Here is a 26,847-nt window from a genome sequence, read left to right as displayed (position 1 = left end):
ACATAAAATTAGAAATTTCATGCTGTATTTTCAAACAAAGCACCAAAACGGAGCACTATAATAGATAACATAAGAATTAAAAATTCCATGCCGTATTTGCAAACAAAGCACCAAAACGGAGCACTATAATAGGAAACATAAGAATTAGAAATTTCTTGCTGTATTTCCAAACAAAGCACCAAAACGGAGCAATATAATAGATAACATAAGAATTTAAAAATCCCGTGCCGTATTTGCAAACAAAGCACCAAAACGGAGCACTATAATAGGAAACATAAGAATTAGAAATTTCATGCTGTATTTCCAAACAAAGCACCAAAACGGAACAATATAATAGATAACATAAGAATTAAAAATTCCATGCCGTATTTGGAAACAAAGCACCAAAACGGAGCACTATAATAGGAAACATAAGAATTAGAAATTTCATGCTGTATTTGCAAACAAAGCACCAAAACGGAGCACTATAATAGGAAACATAAGAATTAGAAATTTCATGCTGTATTTCCAAACAAAGCACCAAAACGGAGCACTATAATAGATAACATAAGAATAAAAAATTCCATGCCGTATTTGCAAACAAAGCACCAAAACGGAGCACTATAATAGGAAACATAAGAATTAGAAATTTCATGCTGTATTTCCAAACAAAGCACCAAAACGGAGCACTATAATAGATAACATAAAATTAAAAATTCCATGCCGTATTTGCAAACAAAGCACCAAAACGGAGCACTATAATAGGAAACATAAAATTAGAAATTTCATGCTGTATTTCCAAACAAAGCACCAAAACGGAGCAATATAATAGATAACATAAGAATTTAAAAAAAATCCCATGCCGTATTTGCAAACAAAGCACCAAAACGGAGCACTATAATAGGAAACATAAAAATTAGAAATTTCATGCTGTATTTCCAAACAAAGCACCAAAACGGAGCAATATAATAGATAACATAAGAATTTAAAAAAATCCCATGCCGTATTTGCAAACAAAGCACCAAAACGGAGCACTATAATAGGAAACATAAGAATTAGAAATTTCATGCTGTATTTTCAAACAAAGCACCAAAACGGAGCACTATAATAGATAACATAAAATTAAAAATTCCATGCCGTATTTGCAAACAAAGCACCAAAACGGAGCACTATAATAGGAAACATAAGAATTAGAAATTTCTTGCTGTATTTCCAAACAAAGCACCAAAACGGAGCAATATAATAGATAACATAAGAATTAAAAAAATCCCGTGCCATATTTGCAAACAAAGCACCAAAACGGAGCACTATAATAGGAAACATAAGAATTAGAAATTTCATGCTGTATTTCCAAACAAAGTACCAAAACGGAGCAATATAATAGATAACATAAAAATAAAAAAAACTCCCGTGCCGTATTTGCAAACAAAGCACCAGAACGGAGCACTATAATAGGAAACATAAGAATAAGAAATTTCATGCTGTATTTCCAAACAAAGCACCAAAACGGAGCAATATAATAGATAACATAAAAATTTAAAAAAATCCCATGCCGTATTTGCAAACAAAGCACCAAAACGGAGCACTATAATAGGAAACATAAAATTAGAAATTTCATGCTGTATTTCCAAACAAAGCACCAAAACGGAGCACTACAATAGATAACATAAATATTAAAAATCCCATGCCGTATTTGCAAACAAAGCACCAAAACGGAGCACTATAATAGGAATCATAAGAATTAGAAATTTCTTGCTGTATTTCCAAACAAAGCACCAAAACGGAGCACTATAATAGATAACATAAAATTAAAAATTCCATGCCGTATTTGCAAACAAAGCACCAAAACGGAGCACTATAATAGGAAACATAAAATTAGAAATTTCACGCTGTATTTCCAAACAAAGCACCAAAACGGAGCACTATAATAGATAACATAAGATTTAAAAATTCCATGCCGTATTTGCAAACAAAGCACCAAAACGGAGCACTATAATAGGAAACACAAGAATTAGAAATTTCATGCTGTATTTCCAAACAAAGCACTAATTGTTCACTATCACAGCGGACCAAAACGGAGCAATATAATAGATAACATAAGAATTAAAAAAATCCCATGCCGTATTTGCAAACAAAGCACCAAAACGGAGCACTATAATAGGAAACATAAGAATTAAAAATTTCATGCTGTATTTCCAAACAAAGCACCAAAACGGAGCACTATAATAGATAACATAAAATTAAAAATTCCATGCCGTATTTGCAAACAAAGCACCAAAACGGAGCACTATAATAGGAAACAAAAGAATTAGAAATTTCATGCTGTATTTCCAAACAAAGCACCAAAACGGAGCAATATAATAGATAACATAAGAATTAAAAAAATCCCGTGCCGTATTTGCAAACAAAGCACCAGAACGGAGCACTATAATAGGAAACATAAGAATTAGAAATTTCATGCTGTATTACCAAACAAAGCACCAAAACGGAGCAATATAATAGATAACATAAGAATTTAAAAAATCCCATGCCGTATTTGCAAACAAAGCATCAAAACGGAGCACTATAATAGGAAACATAGAATTAGAAATGTCATGCTGGCCGTGTGTTTTGAACTCGCCACCCTTAGCGTTACATCACAAATATTATGAATTTTTACACCAATCAAGTTTCAAATTAGAATATCTACACAACTATCAACCCTAAACTAGCAAAAGTATATATTTAAGCAATTCAAATATACACATTTCAACTCATTGTACAGGGTGACCTTGAAGTTATACAGGGTGGAATAAAAAAAATTCCAAATAAAGAATGGGTCACTTAATGCATTGCCTAACTTGCAGTTATAAACTGAAAGTAAACAACATTGATTTGGTTAAAGGTTAGGGGGATCCTATTGACTGGGGAAAAAAATCACAGCTGTTTTGTAATCTCAGAATACAGGGTGTCCCAAAATATATTCAATTTTTTTTACAATTCAACATATTTTGAACTGAAACATTTTACCCTAACCCATACAGAAAAAGTAAGTCCATATTTAGATTCCTCGTCAAATTTCCTCTCAGAAAATGTATACTTTGACTATGATAGGACAAGTAATTAAATATTTACAGCAACTTTTAGATTTTGAAGACTTTCGCATTGCTTACTACAGTGTTTAATATGAAAACGGGTAGTTTTGTACGTAAAAGTGTATTTTATAGACTAAACCAATCATAAAGAGTTCAAAATGATTAAAAACAATTAGCATAATTAATAACCTTTCACAAGAGCTCTTAACCATGCCTGTAGCCCATATGGATGCAAAGATATGACCAGTTGATTCAACGTGCACACACAAAATCTATATTTCTCATAGACTTTGTACATACCGCCACCACCACAACCGCCACCGCCACAACAACCACCTCGGCCATTCTGAACTCAAAAAATTATAACTCCACTATCTTAGCTGATAAACAATTCTCCTTTGGAGGTCTGTTAGGTCATTCATTTAGCTACAAAATGACATCAAACACACTACAATACCTTTTGTTTAAGCAGAGATATAACACTTTGAACGAGTCTCGATTTGGAAAAGCGTAAGTTGGCGAGTTCAAAACGCGTGGCCTGCTGTATTTCCAAACAAAGCACCAAAACGGAGCACTATAATACATAACATAAGAATTCAAAATTCCATGTCGTTTTTGCAAACAAAGCACCGAAATGGAGCACTATAATAGGAAACATAAGAATTTGACATTTCATGCTGTATTTCCAAACAAAGCACCAAACCGGAAATAATAAAAATACAAATACATGAAAATCTTGTTTTATAATTGTGTTAGACATGTCAGAAGAATAAGTCTTGACTCTTGTGTGATGGTATTATTTATTTTGAAAAATATCTGTATCGTGATACAGCCCTTATTCTTTGAGCTGGACTTGGGCTATTAAGATGGGCCATCGATAGGACTTAGGGCTGATAGAAGATATGTTAAAAGGACCCCGAACTGCTCCTTGTCCATTGGCCCCCCGATGCTCTTGCTACGCCCCTGATAAAAATCCTTTATGCGGTACAAGTATTTTACATGTTCAGTCGTGTATCAGGGTCATTTGTTTGAGGGGGCGCAGACAAAATCCGTGATCATTATTTTGGTCATGTGTTTCTCTGATAATTGCGCGGAAAATAAAGGTAACATTATGTGTTTACCGGGCTAATTGTTAACTTTATACTATGCGGTGGTGCAGTGGTTTACATTATTGGAGGTTACTATACGGGGTTAAATTGAAATTTTCTTGGGGGGGTAAGTTAACCCAACTCATTTAAAGAGGATCAACCACGCAACCCCCTGCAAAGACCACATATAGGCCTACTAATTCCAAATGACCATTTCTCATGAGTCTCTGTCGCGGCCACTTGTATATTAATGGCGACTATGCCCCCTTTTTAAATACATATGTGTATTTTTAGAAAATGTTACAAATTTCTACAAATTTCACCTAAACGGAGAGCAGTTATTTTTGAAATGATATTTTGTGACAATGTCCCAAAATTGATTTATGTTTGGCAAAAATATTATAGTTTTGCGGGCATAATACCATGTGCAATTACTTTTCTGTCCAGCCTTCTGTGATGCATTAACCGTTTGCTGTGCAAAAGGGGTACGATTGGTGTGTGTAGCATTTTGTGACATTATGTAATTGAATATATGAATACAAAAGCCACCCAAGTCCATACTTTGGCCAAATTGAGTTGAGCATGGGAAAGTGTTGCTATACATAGGCCTGTATGTATGAAAGAACAACTCAAATTCATCCTCTGTGTCTATTGAGCATGTGAAAAATAGCATGTATGAAAGAATCAGCCCAAGTCCATGATTTGAGTCTTGTAACACACTGATTGAAATCCAGTATGTATAAAAGTCCACTTGTAACACATTCATTGCTGGAGAGTGACTTTTGAAAAAAAATGGGGTTAATCAAGGAAAGTGTGTGGTTTATATTACATGGCAGAATGCTTATCAACATTATACATAACTGTGTGCTTTATTTTGTATTATCTTACTAGTGGTAATCTCATTCCAACATTATTGTCTTTGTATATGATTAAAAAAAACACCCAGAAGTCCAGAATTTAAAATGAACCCCACGAAGTCCCTGAAATGCTAATCGTCATACCTAATACAGTTTAACTCACCCATTTGCACGTACAACTTACCATATTGACCAGGTAAATCTAACTGAAGGCATTAAAATGATACAGTTTTTTCTCAAAATCACTTCCCATGGACTTGGGTGGGTTTTGGATTCATGTATTCAATTTCCTGAACTTGCATAAACCAAGTGAGTTGGCAATGCAATCAACAGCATGTACATGTATGTTAAGCATATAATTTCCCAGGATTCGGGAAATATACTTAAAAAATAAAATCCCCATCCAGGTCATCTCGTATTAGGACAGCATAGATCTGCCGTTATCGGGTAAGAATAACGTATTTATGTGCTGGTATCCAGTTATGTACAGGGAATATTTATTTGGCACACAACTTCCATATTGTTAATTCTTGAATCGTAGGAAGATCCTGAATACGATAATTTAAATAAAAAAGTGTGTGTGTTTAGAGATATACTGCCCTCCCATGACAAAAGGAAGTATGGGACATTTTTTTCAAAATGCCTTTTTTGGCTTAAATTAACTGTTTATACCCCTATCTTTTTGTTTAATAAAAGTTTGGCTAAGTTATATCTTCAAAAAGTAGGTAAATCGAAAAAATAATACTTGCTTCCTTAGATTTGTACACACAAAGTATAGGGCATTTGGCGAAAAACCACCACAAAAGGAAGTATGGGACATACAATTGGAAATTTGTGATAATTTTATGTAAATAATTAATCATTGTTTTAAGGAAATTGATACTAGTTGATAAGGTACACTGATTTAACATACCAGCACACCATATAGTATGAATATTACGTAAAATATTTAATAAATCAAGGAAAATCTGGTTTTTTGCCCCATATCTCAATAACATCAATTTGTCCCATACTTCCTTTTGTCATGGGAGGGCAGTATAAGATATTGAGTTTTAAAAACATGTGTCCCCATACATGAAATTCTTTGTAGATTCAAATTATTACTTAGTGTACTAGAATGCAATTGTCACAAGTATAAGGCATAAAAGTAGGGGTAGGTTAAACAGCCTTAAGTTTAAAAAGGGTGATGTTTCAAATTTCTTAGGGAACCAGCTTATTTGATGCGGCATGATCTCCTGAGCAATTTGACACCTTTTTCATCCGAATCGGCCAAAAAATGAGAAGGTGCCGGCCAAAACAAGTATTTGGACAGAGGGGGTCTGAAAATCAATATTTTTATCAATAATCATTATTTTATGCCTAATTCTGTTAAAGTTGGTGTTGTTTTGCAGGTAATTGATGTCTAGAATTCCATTTTTGAAAGTTGCATAAAAATTGGAGTTGTCGTTTTCTTAAAATGGCCGTTTTACGTCCAAATAAGGATGTGAGGGCGCTTTGCATTCTTTTCACATGAAATTTTATTGATGTCAGTATGAAGATAATCACATGTGGTACATCCTCAAGAAATTTGGGCATTATATATCTTTTCGTTTGACCGTGGCACCATTTTTTGTATTCTCAGGCAGCCTTCCATTGAAACGTACACAGTTTAAAGTGCATTGACCCCTGCACAGTTGAATAGCAGCGTTCTATGAAATATTCAAATGTCTGCCAAAATCAAACGGTACATGTACAATGTAAATCGCACAAATTTCTTGAGCAGGTACTACCTATGATTAGAGAAGGTGGTTTTGAATACATAATCCTCTATAATCCTCTAGACGTTAAAGTTAAAGTTAAAGTAACTTCATTTCGCAAGGTCTCTATTATCTTCATACATACGCCATTCAAATTTTGGTTTTAAAGATCGTTTGCAAGTTAAATGCGAAGCGCCCTCATATCCTTATTTGGACGTAAAATGGCCATTTTAAGAAAACGACAACTCCAATTTTTATGCAACTTTCAGAAATGGAATTCTAAACATCAATTACATACAAATCAATACCAAAAAGAATCAGGCATATAATAATGATTGTTGATGAAAATATTGATTTTCAAACCCCCTGTCCAAATACTTGTTTTGGCCGGCACCTTCTTTTTTGGCCGATTTGGATGAAAAAGATGTCAAAATGCTCAGGAGATCATACTGCATCAACTAAGCTGGTTCCCTGAGAAATTTGAAGCATCATCATTCTTTAAGGGTGGTGCAATAATTATGTGTACCCCGGGGTTGAATCTTAGGGGGGCAAAGATTTTTGGCAGGCCAAAAGGGGGCAAGCATTTTTGGCAGGTCGAAAGGGGGGTCAAGCGATTTTTGGCAGGTCGAAAGGGGGGGCAAGCAATTTTTGGCACAGATATTTTGGGCACCGTTTCTATATTACGCCCTAAAAAGGCGTAGGAAAACGTTACGAACACATTCAAATATGCAAAATTTCCTGCTCGCTGCGCTCGCATTTTATGTTAAGACAATTTAAGGTTTTAAATTCGGGTTCCCCAAAATCTTGCATGTGTAAGGGGGGGCAAAGATTTTTTGGCACGTCAAAGGGGGGGCAAAGGTTTTTTGGCACGTCGAAAGGGGGGGCAAAGGTTTTTTGGCACGGCCAAAGGGGGGGCAAGCGATTTTTGGCAGACCATTTTGAGAATTCACCCCCCCAGGGGTACACATAATTATTGCACCACCCCTAACCCACCACTAATAAAAGAAATTAAATACCTTTGATTCTATTGTGAAATCTAATTATGGTAGGTTTGCTATACTTCTGCTATCCTGATGGTATCCAAAATAGTGAATGAAAATTGATTGATAAATATTAATTATTTAATTAATTAATTAATTAATTAATGTATTTAAAGGGCATTTCGTGATCCACAGCATCATCCCCCACTTTTCTTTAAAAAGTTGAGATTTTTATATCACTGGAAACCTCTGGCTACATGATGTTTATGTACCAACAAAATTCTTGCAGATTAATTCCCCAGCAAACACAAAACGTTTTCGACATCATTCGCAAAAGGTTATAAAAGGTTGTCAGAAAACGTTTAAATGTCGGGTTATATAAAGGGTATATTAAGAGTATAAAACGTTTTCATAACCTTAAAAAACATTTTTGATAATCTACTGCTCAGCAAACCAAAATGTTTTACAGAAAACGTTTAAATGTCGGGTTATATAAAGGGTATAAAAACGTTTTAATAACAGTCCAAAAACATTCATGAAAACTTGATACAAAACATTCTAAACAGAATGTTATTTTGGGAGTTGAAAAAATATTTTGCGAAAAATGTTTACAAAAAATATTTTCAATAACGTTTTAAAAACGTTTTCATAACCTTTATATAACCCGACATTTAAATGTTATTAAAAAGTTTTGCTGGGTTCAAACATTTTAACATAATGTTATTTAAGTATTGACACAATATTTGGCAAAAATGTTTGTAAAAATAGTTTACATTTAAAAATATTTTTTGTAATGTGTTTTCATACAAAACGTTTTAAAACGTTATCATGACCTTTATATAACCCGACATTTTAATGTTATTAAAACGTTTTTACCTAAACCAAAAGCCAAAATATAACTTACTTAAAACGTTTTAAAAACGTTTTTGTGTTTGCTGGGTCGTTTAGCAAAGATATCGTGAAATTTGAATTTCGTTCTGGTGTGCCAGAAAGAAATTACAACACATTTGTCTATGGGGCAGTGTAATACACATAATCGTGCATAACTCGCAAACGCAAAATCGGAATCAACTGAAATTTTGGGAAAAAAGCCTTTTTTGTGGATATCTACTGAAAAATGTCATAAAAATAGGATGCTAGGATCACGAAATACTCCTTTAATGACTTAATTATTTAATTAATTAATTTATTTATTTATCTATTTATTTACCAGGATGATCAAAGATTTTTATAGTTCTAGGGTTAAAACCACATAAACGTCTACATAAAAGGGTTGCGGCGAGGTGCTCCACATTAGAATACGCTCTATATAGCGAAATATCTTATTATTTACTTCCAAAATCGCAGCAATATCAACGACTTTCTCCTCTATCTTTGAATCGCTTTGCTTACTTGCCAACTTACTCCTCAAAATATGACAACCACAGTGTATGCATGACAACAATGTTGCCCAGAAAATAACAATAGTTCAACGGCGTATTTGCCTTAGTAATTTAGTAACTAATGCAGTGGCCAGGAATTTTTTTTTCGGAGTGGGCATTGGGGAGAAAGGTGAATTTCAAGGGGGGGGGGGGCAAAATCGACACATTTTGCGCAAAATAAAACCCCGTAATTTTGGGGGTTTTTTGCATCAAAAGTGTGGGGGGGAAACTGAGGGGAAGAAAATTATTGGGGGATGCTCCCTTATATTGTTTTTTCATGTTCCTCGTATCATGCTTGACAAGATAATGTCTTGCTTTTCATTTATTTCGCCCCTTATGTTTTTCTTTATTAAATAAGTAATTAATTTTGTAGTGGGGTATGCGCCATTATATTTTTTCATGTTACTCGTATCATGCTTGACAAGATAAGGTCTTGCTTTTTATTTATTTCGCCCTTGTGTTTTTCTTTCTTTATTTTTTTAATTAAATGATTAATTGATTAATTAATTTTGTAGTGGGGTATGCTCCATTATATTTTTATCATGTTCCTCGTATCATGCTTGACAAGATAAGAGCTTGCTTTTTATTCATTTCGCCCTTTGTGTTTTTTCTTTATTTTATTTTTTAATTATTAAAATGATTAATTAATTTTGTAGTGGGGTATGCTCCATTGTTGTTGTTTTTTTATGTTCCTCGTGTCATGCTTGACAAGATAAGGTCTTGCTTTTTATTTATTGCGCCCTTATTTTTTATTTTTTTATTAAATTATTAATTGATTTTGTGGTGGGGATATGCTTCCTTATATTTGTTTTCATGTTCCTCGTAATCGTATCATGCTTCACAAGATCAAGTTTTGCTTTAAAAAAATATTTCGGCCCTCATGTTATATTTTTGTTCATGTTCCTCGTATCATGCTTGTCAAGATAAGGTCTTGCTTTTTATTTATTTCGGCCCTTGTGTTTTTCTTTATTTCATTTTTTAATTAAATGATTAATTAATCAATTTTAAATGATTTATTGATTAATTTTGTTGTGGAGTTATGCTCCATTATGTTTTTTCATGTTCCTCGTATCATGCTTGACAAGATAAGGTCTTGCCTTTTCATTTATTTCGGCCCTTATGTTGTTCTTTATTTTATTTTTAATTAAACAATTAAATAATTAATTTTGTAGTGGGGACATGCTCCCTTATATTTGTTTTCATGTTCCTCGTATCATGCTTGACAAGATGAGGTCTTACTTTTTATTTATTTCGCTTCTTATGTTTTTCTTTATTTTATTTTTAGTTCAATAATTAATTAATGTTGTAGTGGGGGTATGCTCTCTTATATTTTTTCCATATTCCTCGTATCATGCTTGACAAGATATGGTCTAGCTTTTATTTATTTCGCCCCTTGTGTTTTTCTTTATTTTAATTTTAATTAAATAATTAATTAATTTTGTAGTGGGAGACATGCTCCCTTATATTTGTTTTCATGTTCCCCGTATCATGCTTGACAAGATACGGTCTTGCTTTTTATTTATTTCGCACCTTATGTTTTTCAGAGAACATGACATGAGCAAAAATACAAATAATATATTGTCCTGGTAGTGGTAGTACTGGTATACTTGGTGTAGTTGAAAAAGATTTGATCTCTGAACCTTCTCCTATAAACATTGTTGGCAACCAATGCTTGGTAACCATGGTAACACTTTCTAGTTAAAAGTTATCATCTTTATATCACAGAGTAGCAACTGTGTTACCAATATGTGTGGTTCAAGTGAAGTTCAAACTGTTTCATTTCTGCACAGCCCTACCTGAAAAAGTTCCCCGACTTTCAGTGTTTTGAAATATTATTTTATTCACAAATTACCTAAAATTAAGAACATTATTACTTACCTCTAAATCAGTAACAAATAAAGTGCCCTATTCTTTAAGTCAAATGAAAAACAAAGGTTTTGGAGTTCTATGACTACGAGCATGAGCCGGACTAACTTAATGAGGCACGTAAACACACACTCATATAAATAAAACATACAAGGGTGATACATTCACATACCTCGCTATATACTTGTAAATATGTAGGCCTGCTTCTTCTAGTTCAGTAGTACTACATCAGTACAATGTAGGCCTAATAAGTAGAGCACTATCCAAATTTTGTAAATCTGAAACGTATTGAAGGCCTAATCCAAAATATGAAGTTCTGAAACGTATCGTAGCAGGTGAAAATATTTGGAATGGTGGAGGCACAGTCGAGTCCATGTCCAGGCATCGTACATCAACAACGTTACGCGGATGTAATGGTTCGAAGTGATGGTCGTCAGACACTCGAACCGATGAGGGCGACATTTGCTGTGTTTGAGTGCTTTGTTTGTAAACGGAGCAAATTTTCCTAATTTTAATTAAATAATTAATTAATTTTGTAGTGGGAGACATGCTCCCTTATATTTGTTTTCATGTTCCCCGTATCATGCTTGACAAGATACGGTCTTGCTTTTATTTATTTCGCACCTTATGTTTTTCAGAGAACATGACATGAGCAAAAATACAAATAATATATTGTCCTGGTAGTGGTAGTACTGGTATACTTGGTGTAGTTGAAAAAGATGTGATCTCTGAACCTTCTCCTATAAACATTGTTGGCAACCAATGCTTGGTAACCATGGTAACACTTTCTAGTTAAAAGTTATCATCTTTATATCACAGAGTAGCAACTGTGTTACCAATATGTGTGGTTCAAGTGAAGTTCAAACTGTTTCATTTCTGCACAGCCCTACCTGAAAAAGTTCCCCGACTTTCAGTGTTTTGAAATATTATCTTATTCACAAATTACCTAAAATTAAGAACATTATTACTTACCTCTAAATCAGTAACAAATAAAGTGCCCTATTCTTTAAGTCAAATGAAAAACAAAGGTTTTGGAGTTCTATGACCACGAGCATGAGCCGGACTAACTTAATGAGGCACGTAAACACACACTCATATAAATAAAACATACAAGGGTGATACATGCACATACCTCGCTATATACTTGTAAATATGTAGGCCTGCTTCTTCTAGTTCAGTAGTACTACATCAGTACAATGTAGGCCTAATAAGTAGAGCACTATCCAAATGTTGTAAATCTGAAACGTATTGAAGGCCTAATCCAAAATATGAAGTTCTGAAACGTATCGTAGCAGGTGAAAATATTTGGAATGGTGGAGGCACAGTCGAGTCCATGTCCAGGCATCGTACATCAACAACGTTACGCGGATGTAATGGTTCGAAGTGATGGTCGTCAGACACTCGAACCGATGAGGGCGACATTTGCTGTGTTTGAGTGCTTTGTTTGTAAACGGAGCAAATTTTCCTGTCCCTATATCGTGCAGCACATGTAAAATGCCGTCCAAGGCCGAATCATTTCACATTTTAGGGGAGATGGAGCCCACGGGGACCCGGCTATGGTTGCCATTGAGGTGTAGGAATGCGTGAAATTGGATTCGTCTATACTGAAGATTCAAAAAGGAAAGACTGGTAACATGAGCCTAAATAGAATGATACCATAGACCAACTAATAACATTATTAACCAAGCAAAGTAGATTTAAACTGTCGTTCAACACAAACATATATTGACATAGTTACCTCAACACGCATCCTCATCAGGAGGGCTACAATGATGAACTGATGGAGTTGAATGTCCTGCTCTCGACCGTTGATGCCCTTTCAATGCAAACAGCAGGATACTATGTAGTGGCGCTGATTAGCCTCTAAGTAAATTTCTCGAGGTCAAGAACATACATAGTTCGCTCTCGAGGTCAAGAACATACATAGTTCGCTCAGCGTGATCAATGCTGTGATTGTTGTTTATGAGACCATGGACCATCTATATAATATTTCACCATTGACCTAGCTAGTGGGGTGGTAATTATTCTTAATAATATATCTTAAAGATATAGAACAGACCATAATGTTGATATCATTATTATCTTCGATAAATTATGCTTTGTGCTTCACTCAAGGTGTGTCAAGCATGATACCATAAACGGTTAAAATTCCGGGGACATAATAAGGGGTGGTGCAATAATTATGTGTACCCCTGGGGTGAATTCTCAAAATGGTCTCTCAAAAAACGCTTGTCCCCCCCCCCCCTTTGGCTATGCCAAAACTTCTTTGCCCCCCTTTCGACGTGCCAAAAACCTTTGCCCCTGCCCCCCTTTTGACGTGCCAAAAATCTCCCCCCCTTACACATGCAAGATTTTTGGGAACCCGAATTTAAAACCTTAAATTGTCTTATCATATAATGCGATTGCAGCGAGCAGGAAATTTTGCATATTTGAATGTGTTCCTAACGTTTTCCTATGCCTTTTTAGGGCGTAATGTAGAAACGGTACTCAAAATATTTGTGCCAAAAATTGCTTGCCCCCTTTCGACCTGCCAAAAATCGCCTGACCCCCCTTTGACCTGCCAAAAATGCTTGCCCCCTTCTGGCCTGCCAAAAATCTTTTCCCCTATAATTCACCCCCCTACACATAATTATTGCACCACCCCTAATAAAACAGAAAATATGACTCTTCAAAAACTTAAGCAGAAGGTACGTCATAGCCGCCTGCACATTATTAACACAGCAGAGTTAGTTGTTATTTTGGCTAAGTAATATGCCAAATCACCTGAGGTGATATCACCTGAGGTGGAAATTTGTATGAGCCGTTATCGCCGCATCAAATGCAACATGTTCCATAGACGCGAACATGTCTGGTTGTTTGCGTCCGGGTGTGCGTCCTTGTCAAATTCGTTGCTAAGCAGTGTCGGCTTCACTACGCGAGTCAAAGTCATTGGTCTAGGTTCACGTCACTTTAGTGCATACATGTTGAGGGGCCAAGTGGACTTACGGTATTCTTGCGCTCAGGTCTTCATGTGTTTCGCCATTAAGGGGTGTAATTTGGTTATGTGAAAATTCCCAATAAAGGATGCATTTCAGAGTTGGTCGGACGCGGGTGGGTAGCACTTTTGTGTGAGAGTGACCTCGATTTCGATTTGATCTTGTGATCATAAACAGTGAAATAAGTAATAAGTCGCAGTTTGTAAAGGGGCTTTCACAGCTAAAACATTTTGATATGTAATGAGGTTTAATAATGCGCTTCTGCACTGGCAGCAAGTAGATGCTACAGAGTATAGGCTGGTCTACATTTTGAAGCAGCAGAAATGACAACAATGGAGACAGAAAAATTGTCGAAAAGTTACCTTAATGTTCCTCGTAAGCAGCCTTTTAGTGGGATGTCCGTCGGACAACAGTTATACAAAATGGCGGAATCGTATGCAGATAAAGAAATGTATGTGTTTTATGTCGACAAAGAGAGGATTACTTTCAAACAAATGAAAGAACAGGTATGTAATGTATGTAGAATTGTGTACATGTATATACTTCCATGTTTAATTCGTGTCAAATTTTTAACGTCCTGTTGCAAACAATACCGGGTATGCCGATCACGATAAAATACTTGAGATATTGCGAATTAACAAATTGTTAAAATCAATTTACTGCTTGGACTTATTATTATTTAGAAGATTATTTGCCACGTCACGTCACCGTAGATAAATAATTTGGGGAAAAAGATACATTATTATTGATAGAATATGTTTTTGTTTTGTTTTTGTTTCTTAAGTTTTTATTCTTCCGCCATATTTTTTAATATATTTCTAAAATATTCCGTAGAATAATAATATTATGGTCGTTTAAAATGTGTACAAGGTTTATAGGAATCATGATTTTGAAATAATAATGAAAGGTTTTGAAAGAATAACCACTACACGACCTTTGACCCATATATTTATACGATTCAAAAAGAGCTTTCGTCAATGTTTCTTTTAACCAAGTTTGATCGAGATCAGCGCAAGCGTCTGGCACCAGTAGTATTTTGAAAGAGCGTTATAAGAATCAGAAGACTGATTCGACGGCTCAAACGACTTAAAGGTATCCTAATGTAACAAAGACATTGAAACCAATGACTTGTGGAGAAACAAAATATAACTGAATAAAAAATCTTGCTGATATTTAGAGTCTGGTAGTCTTCCTGTGATCCTGCTTTGAATAAGTCTAGTCAGATGTCATTAGTTGTGAGGTGCGTTATGCAATTTTTCCCCTTTTTTCATCAGGATACGTGCAAATTGACTCTTAAGGGAGTGTTTATAAATACTTTGTTGGGGGCCGCTGGATTTTTATTTTCATGTCGAAATTATTTTAACCCCCCTCTTCGTAAACCCCAAACTTTTTTGACCCCCTCTTAATGAACCTAAACTTTTTGACCTCCTCATATTAGGTTAAAAACTATTTTGACCCCCCCCCCCCTCATTTTAATGTAGCCTACCAATCAAAGGACAGGGGGAAACAAATTAATGATACTAACATTTGTATTGATGTGCAATGGAATTGTATGTCCATGTCATTGATATAAAATATATGAAATTGTGGAATTGTTTTATCATTTTGTAAAGTATGTTTTATGCAACCCGGTATTTAAAAAAACCATTCATTTATGACTGGAATCAGTGGCGACGAAAGCATTGAAATTTAGGGGGGCGGGGACGAGTATATTTTTTTGGTTTTACTGGAACTTGGGGGGGCAAATACAATTTCAGGGGCACAGTTGACAAAAAAAAATTGCAGTTGCAAATACATATACTGGTTTTGTTTTTAGAGAGACTCTATTTGAGCATTTCATGTATTTGCGCTTCCAGAAAAGGCTTTATTGGGATGATATGTGCGAGTAGCGTGCAAAAATTTTTCGCCCATGATGGGGATGAAAATGCCTTTATTGTGATAATGTGCGCTCACAGCGCGCAAACGTTTTGTACTTAAACTATTTTGTTCCATGATCGGGGTGAATTTGGGTGGAAAAGGGCTCCTTGCCGGGGCTCCTTGTCCCTTTTCTTTTCCTTTACCCTCCACATGTTATCTTTCATTTTTTGTCAGGAGGACTTTTTCTTTCATCTTTGTCATGGGGGGCACTTCCACCCCTCTGCCCCTGGCTATACTTTACTGCCGAAATGATGTGTTTTGCAATTTGGTGGGACAGTTCGCGTGATTTTACCCTATTTGGGCCCAAAACACGATGCTTTTTGATGTGCTAAAAAAATTGCATCTTAGGACAATTATTGTTTATTTTCTCCTACTAGGATTTTTAGGGGGATGTCCCCCATGGAAAAAAAAGGTGGAAATGTGTACCCACCAGTTCTCCAAGCTTCCTCTGCCTATGATTTTAATGCAACATGATTTAGTTGTATGTATCAGTGATAATAAATTAATAATCTGTACTGCATGAAACATTATTGTAAAAATTGTCAACACTAAAGAAGAACAAAGATATTGCACTTTTTTACTGATTAAAAGAGCAGACCAGAAGGAACTGACACAAACCTCAAAATTAAGTTATAGACAACAAGATAATTTTTAACACTTCATACTATATATCTTTGACTATTGAATGACTTATCAAAATAAAGTCTGCACAAAAAGTAACGCAGCTGTTATAAATACGCCCATAGCTTCAGAACTAAAAAAATGTTTTCCCAATATTTCAACATAAAACGAATGATGATTAATTTACGCGCATTTCGATACCCCATTTGTCCAGTTTCGTTCAATATTATCAACACAGCAGTGTTTTGAAAAATACCCGAATTTCAAAGTTGCAGCATAAGCGCGAAGATAATGGCGGGCTTTGCGTGCTACAGTGCTTGCATAATAACCATTGATCGCTGTAAACGGCAACTTTGAAATGCGAGTATTTTTCTTTAAAAGCACTACTGTGCTGTTAATATTGAACGACATTTGACAAACTGGGTATTAAAATGCGCGTAAATAAATAATCCTTCTATCTATGCAAAAATATTGTGAAAATAATCATTAGTTTTGAAGCTCTAAGCGTATTTATAACAGCTGCGTTACTTTTTGTGCAGACTTTACATAAAGGACCTGTTCAATTACCCTTATCTGGAATGAACTTTTATTCTGGTTTTTAATACTGGAAAATTTCAGGCTATTTTATATGTTTTGCTTCAGGACTAATGTTGCTAAAGTTTTAACACCCCCCCCCACCCCCTGTTCATACACCCAAAGCTTTTTAACCCCCTATTCAGAACTCCTTAAATATTATGACCCCTAAATATTTTCCAGCCACCCCCCCTCACCAAAGTATTTATGAACACTCCCTAAAGCTGAAGCTGAAAAAGTACTCATAATGTAATGATATGAAGATCTCAAAAAAGTAACTGACACCACTTAAATAATGATCATTTCTCAAAAACGGGCAATTGTATTACAAATCTGTTAAATGCTTTGGAAGCAAAATTTATTTCTGCTCATTTTAACACCTCATTTGAAGCAATTGTCTAAGTATTGACGCCGCAGTGTACATTTAAATCAATGTAACCCAAGATTTGAAAGTTGCAGTAAATTCTATTGATACGTATTCAGTTTAATGAAGGAAAATCTGCTCGGCTCTCATGAATATGTTCGTTTTGTTTCATGCATTTGGGGGTCAAAATGCCGGGAAAATCAATATCAATTGTCATTATTCTTATCATTGGTCAATATTCACTTAATCCCTAGTTGAAACATGAAGAGTTAACACATTTTTAAATGCCCCGCCAAGTTGTCATTTCAACGGTTAAGTCAGATCAGGTTAGGCTGGTCATCTTCGTAACATCTCACCTTTCGAACATGTCAAGATTCCAAGAGACTTCATGTTGATGGACAATATTAATGCAACTCCACATAGGACTAGGATAACCAACCAGTTTCTGGAACATGAAGGCATCAATCGTATATTACGGCCTGCCAAATCTCCAGACCTGAACATGTTGGAGCATTTGTTGGGACATTTAAAGTGTCAGGTAGACAAGAGGATCAAGCCAACAACAACTTTGATTGGACTGTAACAAATTCTGAGACGGGAATGGGCAGCAATAGACCATCAGACGCATCAGACGTCTTGTAAACAGTATGAGGCGGAGGTGCTTGGCAGTTATTCAGGCAGAAGGAAGCCACACCCAATATTAACTGATATGAAAATGAACATTACAACAATAGTTACAAGAGACATTTGTAAAAACCATTAAATTACATGAGTTTAAAACTGAAAATGACAATGTATGTAATGATATCTGAGTGTTTTTGTATTGTTGTAAGTGCAACTGTCACGTCTGGACCTCAATACATTATATTGACCGGTGTTTTATTGTTTTCTGAGCTATCGTATCAAATAAAGTGTCAAAATGCGCAGAAATAAATTCTGCTTCCAACACATGTTACAGATTTGTAATACAATAGCCCATTTTTGAATAATGGCTATTATTTAATGGGGGGGTTAATTACTTTTTTGAGATGTTTAGCTATGACATGCACGCAGTGGGCGCAATGTTTACGTGACTGGCGAGCACATTAATGTTGTACGGATATTAGATATCGGATATCGGATATATTATGCTTGATATATTATACCAGATGGATTAGATACTAATAAATGAGATTACTCATTTTATCAAGGACGGAGTATTGAATAACGATTGAAATTACAAGCACCTTGCCCGTGCACTTTTTGAGGTCGAGGGCGCTGAATATTCAAAATGGAACAAATATGAGATAATTTCATTTCTTTCCAAAAAGCAAAAAAATGAGTCCTGTAACAGAACGATTTTTTAGCTTTATATGTACAAGGATGAAGTATTGAATAACATTTGAAATTTACGATAACTTGGTCCGAGCACTTTTTGAGGTAGAGGGCGCTGAATATTTAAAATTGAGCTGAAATAATTGAGAAATTTTCATTTCTCTACAAAAAGCAAGAAATTGAGTCATAGCTTGACATGTACTAGCACGGAGTGTTGAATAGTATTTGAAATTTACAAGAACTTTGCCCGAGCATTTTTGAGGTAGAGGATTAACATAATTATATACAGTGTTAAAATAACGCTTGCAATTTAAAAGAACTTTGCCCGTGCACTTTTTTGAGACAGAGGGCGCTGGATATTTAAAATGGAGCTATGAGAAATGTACATTTCTTTGCGAAAAGCACTTGAAACATTTGAGTCCTATAACATAACGATTTTTATCTTTAAATTTACAAGCAAAATATTTGGCAAAAAATGTTTGCAAGAAATAGTTTACAATAACGTTTTGAAAACATTGTATAAAGGGTATATAAAGGGTATAAGACATTTTCATAACATTAAAAAACATTATTGATTACTACTGTAAATATTTTAACATAATGTTATTTAAATGTTGACTAAAAATTTGGCAAAAAATGTTTGCAAGAAATAGTTTACAATAACGTTTTGAAAACATTTTAAAAATATTTTTGTAACGTTGTCATGACCTTTATATAACCCGATATTTAATATTATTACAACGTTTTTATCTAAACCAAAACCCAAGATATAACTTCTTTAAAACATTTTAAAAACGTTTTGTGTTTACTGAGTATACATTGGTGTTAAATATATATATCAGAACAAGATATTAATAGGAAAACCGGGAGTTGACGCTGCACTATACACTTGATCTACCTGTTTTGTACTGCAATGATTCGTCTCTTTGTAAAATTCATTAATCGAAGTTTGGTGCTATTTTTCCAACTCGAAATATTGATATCGACGCCAGCGAGTAAGATTTACCATTAATTTGCGATTAGCTCAAATATATTAAATCAGAAACAAACATGAACCCAATTTGCTCAAAATTCTCAATTTGTTACGTTAAATTCATAACGACATGTTAAAGAGTGCTTCATAGTGCATACGTGTATTGCATTGTATTGTATTATATTGAAATGTATTGTTTTGTATTGTATTGTATTGTATTGTATTGTATTTTGATACCATTTCAGAGTCAGCAGTTTGCTTCCTCCCTCATTGCAAAGGGCTACAAGAAGGGAGATACTATAGCAATATGGGGTGCGAGTCACTCGGAATGGCTGGTGACGCTCTTTGCAACTATGCAAGTCGGAATAATGTTGGTAAATATTTCTTCTTTCTCAATCTCTCTCCTCCCTCCCTCCCCTCCTCTCTCTCTCTCTCTCTCTCTCTCTCTCTCTCTCTCTCTCTCTCTCTCTCTCTCTCTCTCTCTCTCTCTCTCTCTCTCTCTCTCTCTCCTCTCTCTCTCTCTCTCTCTCTCTCTCTATCCTGATTGTCATTTCGCGATCTCAGGTGAGTGGGTTAGCAGAGCCGCAAAACTTGCCATTTCGCGATCCACACGCTATGTGAAAAGCAATGAGCCTGTTTATATGTCCATTTGTCATTTCGCGATCCCATTTTCAAAAAATATGAAAAACATGTTTTGGTTATATTTAACAGAAAAAAAACATTCACACGTCTATCGGGCACTTATTTCGGTACCCCCAAATATTCTTTCACCAATTTCCGACTATATTTTTCGTTTTACGAGCTTCCAAAATAGACGCTCTTGGGGACTATATAGGTCGACCCGACATTTTGACCCAATTTGTGCACGTTCAAAAATAATGTTGCATTTTTCTTTACAGCTAATTTTATGCAGTTTTTTTTAGTTTGGTACCTTTAAATGACCGTTGGGGGCAATTTCAAGAAAGTTTCAGCAGAATTAATTGATAAATTTAAATTTTATGAGGCTTTTTTACATCGAATTTTGGAACCCGAATATAGGGTGAAATCGTGTCATTTCGCGATCCGTACTTGCAGTCAAATCCCCGTAACATCCATAATTGAACATATTTTACCCCAAAATCATTATTAGCGTGTGTGGTTTGTAAAATCAAGAAGAATTATAATTAGTTATATATCATTATTTTCAAAAGGAAACGCTTGAGAATTTTTTTTAAAATTTTTTAATGTCATTTCGCGGTCTATGGCTCGCAAGTACTCATCTTCAGAAGCGTGTTACATAGTTTTATATCTTCATATCGGTGTGCAAACCAGCAAATATTGAATGTATGGTTACAAAATTCCATAATATAGGTTTCTGGCTTTTAAAAATTGTTTTTATGTATTATTTTCCTAATTGCTGTCAAACCTTGCTAGCCAGACAAAATTGAGAGGGCGCTTTTAGAAAACAGTTCTAGATAGTTAAATGACAAAAATAGCTTTCCGCTACCATGGCTACCAAATCAGTCATTAGGCTCGTCCACCATCATTTGCCATAACAAATTACGATCTTAAATATTTTGCCCTGCTTGTTTGTTTCCCCGTTTTCAAATAACCCTGTTCATAATCATTATAATTCTAATAATTAACGCGTATTCACATGTTTTAAGAGATATCTATGTTATTGTTTCTTTATTTAGTCCTATTCACCATCATTTATCATCATGCATAAACAAGAACCGTATTTAAAAAAGACATGCCTGTGTATTTGTATCATAGGCCTACGAGGGTTAATTCATTTATATTATTATCATCTTAAATTAATAATAATATTGATACCTCCATGATTGAATGTATTAAAACAACGTTGAAGTTTGTTTAGCCTACATGCATTGATGTTTTACGAATGTAAATATTCATGAAGGAAGCGGGGGGGGGGGTCATCAGGCCTAATGTATTTGTTTATCTTTTAACAAATGATTGTTCACGGAAAATCAATCATAATTGATTAAATGGAATATATTATTAGGGCAGACATGCCTATTCCACAAATTTGCAGATCATTCATGATGGAAAATGATGGTATAATTATGTAAATTATAATTGTGCAACATTGGTTTTGAGGATATAAAGGGCGGCCGGCCCGCACTTGTCAAGCACTCTTGGACGGATGAATAGGCCTATTATTATAGGGCCTACTTGAGAATGAATTGATTACTTGAAATGGTATCGAAATAGAGAGCGTGGAAGACTTGTTAATAGATCATTCAAATTTTTTTGTTTTTCATTTAAAACGTTTTCTCAATGTTTTCTAGATTATGCAACATATCATTACATTTCCATTTGACCAGTTTTAAGGTCAAAACTGGTCAAAGCAGGGCATTATCTGGAGAGTGACGGAGATGATGTCTGTATCGTCTCCGTCACGTGACGGAAATGATTCTCTCATAGTAAAATCATCTCAGAACGTCATATCCGTCCCCAAATTTTGACGGATATGCCATGGTATATTATGAAATGAACAAACTTACGACCCTAGTGGTAAAACTATAACATGGGCCTACACATGGTCAATAAAGGAGGTGAATAGAAATAAACGTACAACTGTTGTAATTTTGACAAAAGTTAAATAAATAATGCGAACATTTTAGTGATCAGAAGCGTTCGGAGATGATGATTAATAAAGGTACCCACCCGTATGAATGAAGAAATGGTTATAGTTTTGATGAATTGCGCCAACATGAGGGAAAATGTCTAAATGAATTTACTGCATATTGACTAAGTGCTCTCTGGGTCAAATATATGACCTTACAAAATTAGTCTTTTTCTCCAGGCGCTTCTAAATTTTCGTGACGGTAGATGACGCAGACATCGGGACAGAAACTTTTAGACATAAAGGGTGAACTTATTTTTACTCCTGGCTATGAAAGATGTGGAACAATACCTTTTCCTACAATATACAATCAATAACTTGTCATTCCCGGTGTTTTTACGATGCTGAAGTTATCCACTAAAAGATATCAGCATCAAACGTTTTGATGATGATCGGGACATGGGGTTTTGGGGGTTGTGACACCCTATATAAGCAATTTTCTCGAAAACAAGAACTTCTTTTAATATTTTGATGTTTTAATATATAAAAGGAACGTCAACATGGTCAATACTAAACAACTGCAAAAAATAACATTCGAAATCATGTTTCGTATTTTAGTTATCACTCCTCAAAGTGGTGGGACTGCAATTAAGCACCTTACCGATGAATGACCCTTCTATCTTTCTGATCTTGATAAGGGATTTAATTTTGTGAAAACATTCATTTTTGAGTTGAATGACATCCCTTTTAAACATAAACACAAGTGCCTCACGAATGGCATCTTCCGTTTTTATACCGGGGGCCGCACTCAACATTTTTCGGACCACGCGGCTACCCAAAGACCGCTGAATTTTGACCAAAACAGACTCTGGAGAAGTGAAACACCATTCATTTTGATATTTTCAGCTGTCAAATACCCCTAAATTGCTCATTCCTCACATTCTGGGTTATTTTTTCAGGCAATTGGCAACCAGAAAGCCTGCCCTTAATTTTGACGTTTACATGATCGCACTCCAAAAGTCCCCTTCACCGGTACGCCGTCAGCTCTCTAAGATCCATCACTTCAAAATTCAGGGGGAGCATACCCACCAAAAATATATGTGCCCCTCCTCTCTCCGTGGTTTTATAACTCCAATATTAAGAATATCTAGTCAATTGTTCTTAGTTTGCTTAAGGCTGATTCTCAAGCTTAATATTATACTTTGTTTTGTAGCTGTGATGCTTAGGCCTACTTCGGTAGTTAGGTAGGCCTACCCATAATCTTGAAACCCATCATTCGCTTCTTCCAAGCCCTGTCCTGCTACCACATTGGAGGACCCGAAATTAGTATCTGGACGTGGATATAGGCCGTTACTAAAGTAATGAAATCAATCGGGAGAAATAGGCCTATCAAGTGGTCCGATGAGATGCACCTGTTAGTGTTAGTCACACTGTTATGCTTTCCGATGCGCGCACTGTACTCCGCGCACATTGATACTCCGCGATAGCACACCGCGAGCACGCGATAGTGCACTGCGTGAACGCGAACCGCGCGGACGCAAACGCGATAGCGCGCGGACGGATGGACGGACACTCTGTAAATAGTATTAAGATAGTTGCAAGATATTTATTTGGGACTGACTGAAACCCGGGGACTGAAATCATTGGTTATGAAGTTTCGATGAATCCATAACAAAAGCGTTAGTTGTACAAGGTCCTATTACACGTACTAATAAATTTCTTCACACGATTGGTAGAACTTAATCACTCAATTTTAATGTATATTTGTAACAGGGCTCCTGACAATTGTTTGAACTTGACATAATAACTGGCGAACAACTCAATCTTTATAAATTGGAACAGATGTTTGGGATAGATGCGACTGAAACTTATCTTGTGCTTGAATTGTTGCATTAATTACATGTGCACATTTCAAGAAACCAAACCAAATTTCCCTTTTTTACTCTAATTAATCAGAATGAAATTTAAGACTGAGTAGGCCTATAACATTGCTGAAAAAAATCAGAAATTAGGCAGACATTTTAAAAGTTTACTTTTGATCCGAGTGGAGATTAATCTGGGCGTTTCCCTTGTTTTATAGTTTTTTGTTATGTCATGACCATGTATGTCTTCTGAAGTTCTGAGTGTGCACGTGTACGTGTGGTTTTATGTGTTTTTCATTGTTTTTATAGATGTCATGTTTGTAATTGTTTGTGTTGTTGGTAGCTTTAACTTTTTAGGTAAAATTTAAGTGGGGCAGAAATTGCTTATGTACACCATTTTACGGGACACCTTTCATAGCTCACATCCGTGATCTAGAACAGGCCAGGATCTTCAACTGGCGGCACACCATTTGTATTACAGCGCACGTGCACAGAGTTTTTATGCCTTGATTAATCAAGAATCATGTCCAAGGTGAGCCATCCTATAAGTCATAACAAAAGGTTAAATCCAGAGGCTTCCGTTATAGGTTAGCCAATCCCCTCCGCTTAGTGGCACTTTAGCACTAATTAAGTAGTTGAGAACCCCCGATCTAGAAGGTTCGGAATGATACAAATATTAAATGGAGAGGTGGTATTTTTGGCACACAGTGCTGGAGAGGCATGTCATTATAAATGTTACCCTTCCTGGGGCATATAATTCCTACGCCATCTCTTAAATCTATCACATGTCCCATTTTCATACTTATCCTTTTTTTTAAATAATGGCAAATAATTGGCTGGAACCATTCTGTAATCTGCTATATAAAACACTTCAATAAACCAACAAGATATTGCAATATGAAATTAGCAAAGTTTAATATACATATCTGCAACAATACATGCAAAAAAATTAGAAAGCTTGATAAAAAAAAAGATAAATGAGACAAATGATGGTCCCATATTTAACCATTATGGGTCTCATCTCAAGTGGAGTAACCCTGCATGATTTTGTATTTTCAAATCATGTGCTTTAACGCGCAGGATATATATATATATATACAAGCACAGATGAACTCAACATAAACCACATAAACGCGCTTACAGCACTCTCAACTTAGTACGGTATAGCTAGCTCATCAATCGATCTGATGTTGAAAAATACTGATTGCAACCACCCCAGCATGCATAGCTGACTCTGAAAATTCACTCGTTAGTAGAATGTCAACTGTGATCCATCCAAAAGAATGAAATTTCACTCCCCTTAAAGCACTCCCTTTTTAAGGCGAGTGGGTTGGCTGGAACCATGGTTTTAGCCATTTAACTAAGTAATTGTAGTGTTCTTTTTAATATTAACACATTGATCTTTTAAGAACTAGTGTCAAGGAAGCCAATAATCATTTACACATTATCTTGCTTTTCTTGTATCATGTATCAAAACATAACTTTTAGGTGTTTTCTCATTCCTGAGCAAAGCCATGGGACGGAAATGACACCCCTTATATCATGCTTTGGGATCTCTCTTTATAGAACCTATTCCCCTTGTGTCACAGCTTTATTTGTCTATTGAGTGTAAACACCACTAGGTCATAGTCCCCTCCAACTTGTCTTAAGAGTGAAATCCCTTTTTAAATTTGCTCTAAAAATTATAATAAAGAGCAAATTTCAAATCAACAGTGGGTTTTGTTCATTTAACGCATTTAATAAATGAAGTTGTTAACATGAACAAAATCCACAGTTGTAATTAACATTCCTAAGCTAATTAACTTGTTCCCAGATTTAAAAATTGCAATTCACTTTGGAATTGGATTAATCACTTTTCACTTTTAGAGTGAAATTACTTGAAATTGAACTTGTTTACTTTTCTAGAAAGTAATCACAGCTTTAATGCTGTAAATTCAAAGAAACCCTCTAATTATTATTATGTTCCATACCTATTTGGAGCAAACCTTACCATGCTTACTTTTGGGTAGTTGGTACTTGTGTAATGGAGGGGGTTAACAATGTAAAAATTGTAATCAGTATACACACTAAAAAGTATGGTAGCTTTATATGATGCAAGCATGCATGTAAGCTAATTTAGAAATTAGTTATAGTATTTTTACGAGTACGCAGTACTATCCATTATCACAGTATGAAAAGGTAAGTCGCTCCTTATAGTATAATCATGGAACCATATTTTCAAAGACATTTTTCTATGCGGTAGAAGTTTGTACTACAGTGGCAACTCATTAACATGAACCCTCTTAACATGAAGTTCCTGATAACAAGAAGTATGTTTTACATTCCCAAGCATACATTTCACATGTTATTAGAACTGGATAACACGAACTCCTGATAACAAGAAGTAAAATTTGAATTCCGCACAACTTCGTGTTAATGAGTTTCCACTGTATATGTATTAAAGATTCTCAGAATAGAGAAGGCTTTTTACAGTGTGCATCATCATGCAATGAACGTTTAAAATGAGTCACATTACACATGACACATTATGTTTTAAAGGAGGATTTCGTGATCCTAGCATCCTCTCGTTTGCGAGTTATGTATGATGTGTATTTAACTGCTCCATAGACAATGTGTTGTAATTTCGTTCTGGTATACAGAACGAAATTCACATTCTAATATCTTTGCTAAACGAATTT

The sequence above is a fragment of the Amphiura filiformis genome, chromosome 10, assembly GCF_039555335.1.
Source record: "Amphiura filiformis chromosome 10, Afil_fr2py, whole genome shotgun sequence".
Taxonomy (NCBI): Eukaryota; Metazoa; Echinodermata; class Ophiuroidea; order Amphilepidida; family Amphiuridae; genus Amphiura; species Amphiura filiformis.
The sequence above is the reverse complement of the archived record's forward strand: the minus strand, read 5'-3'. Positions refer to the sequence as shown.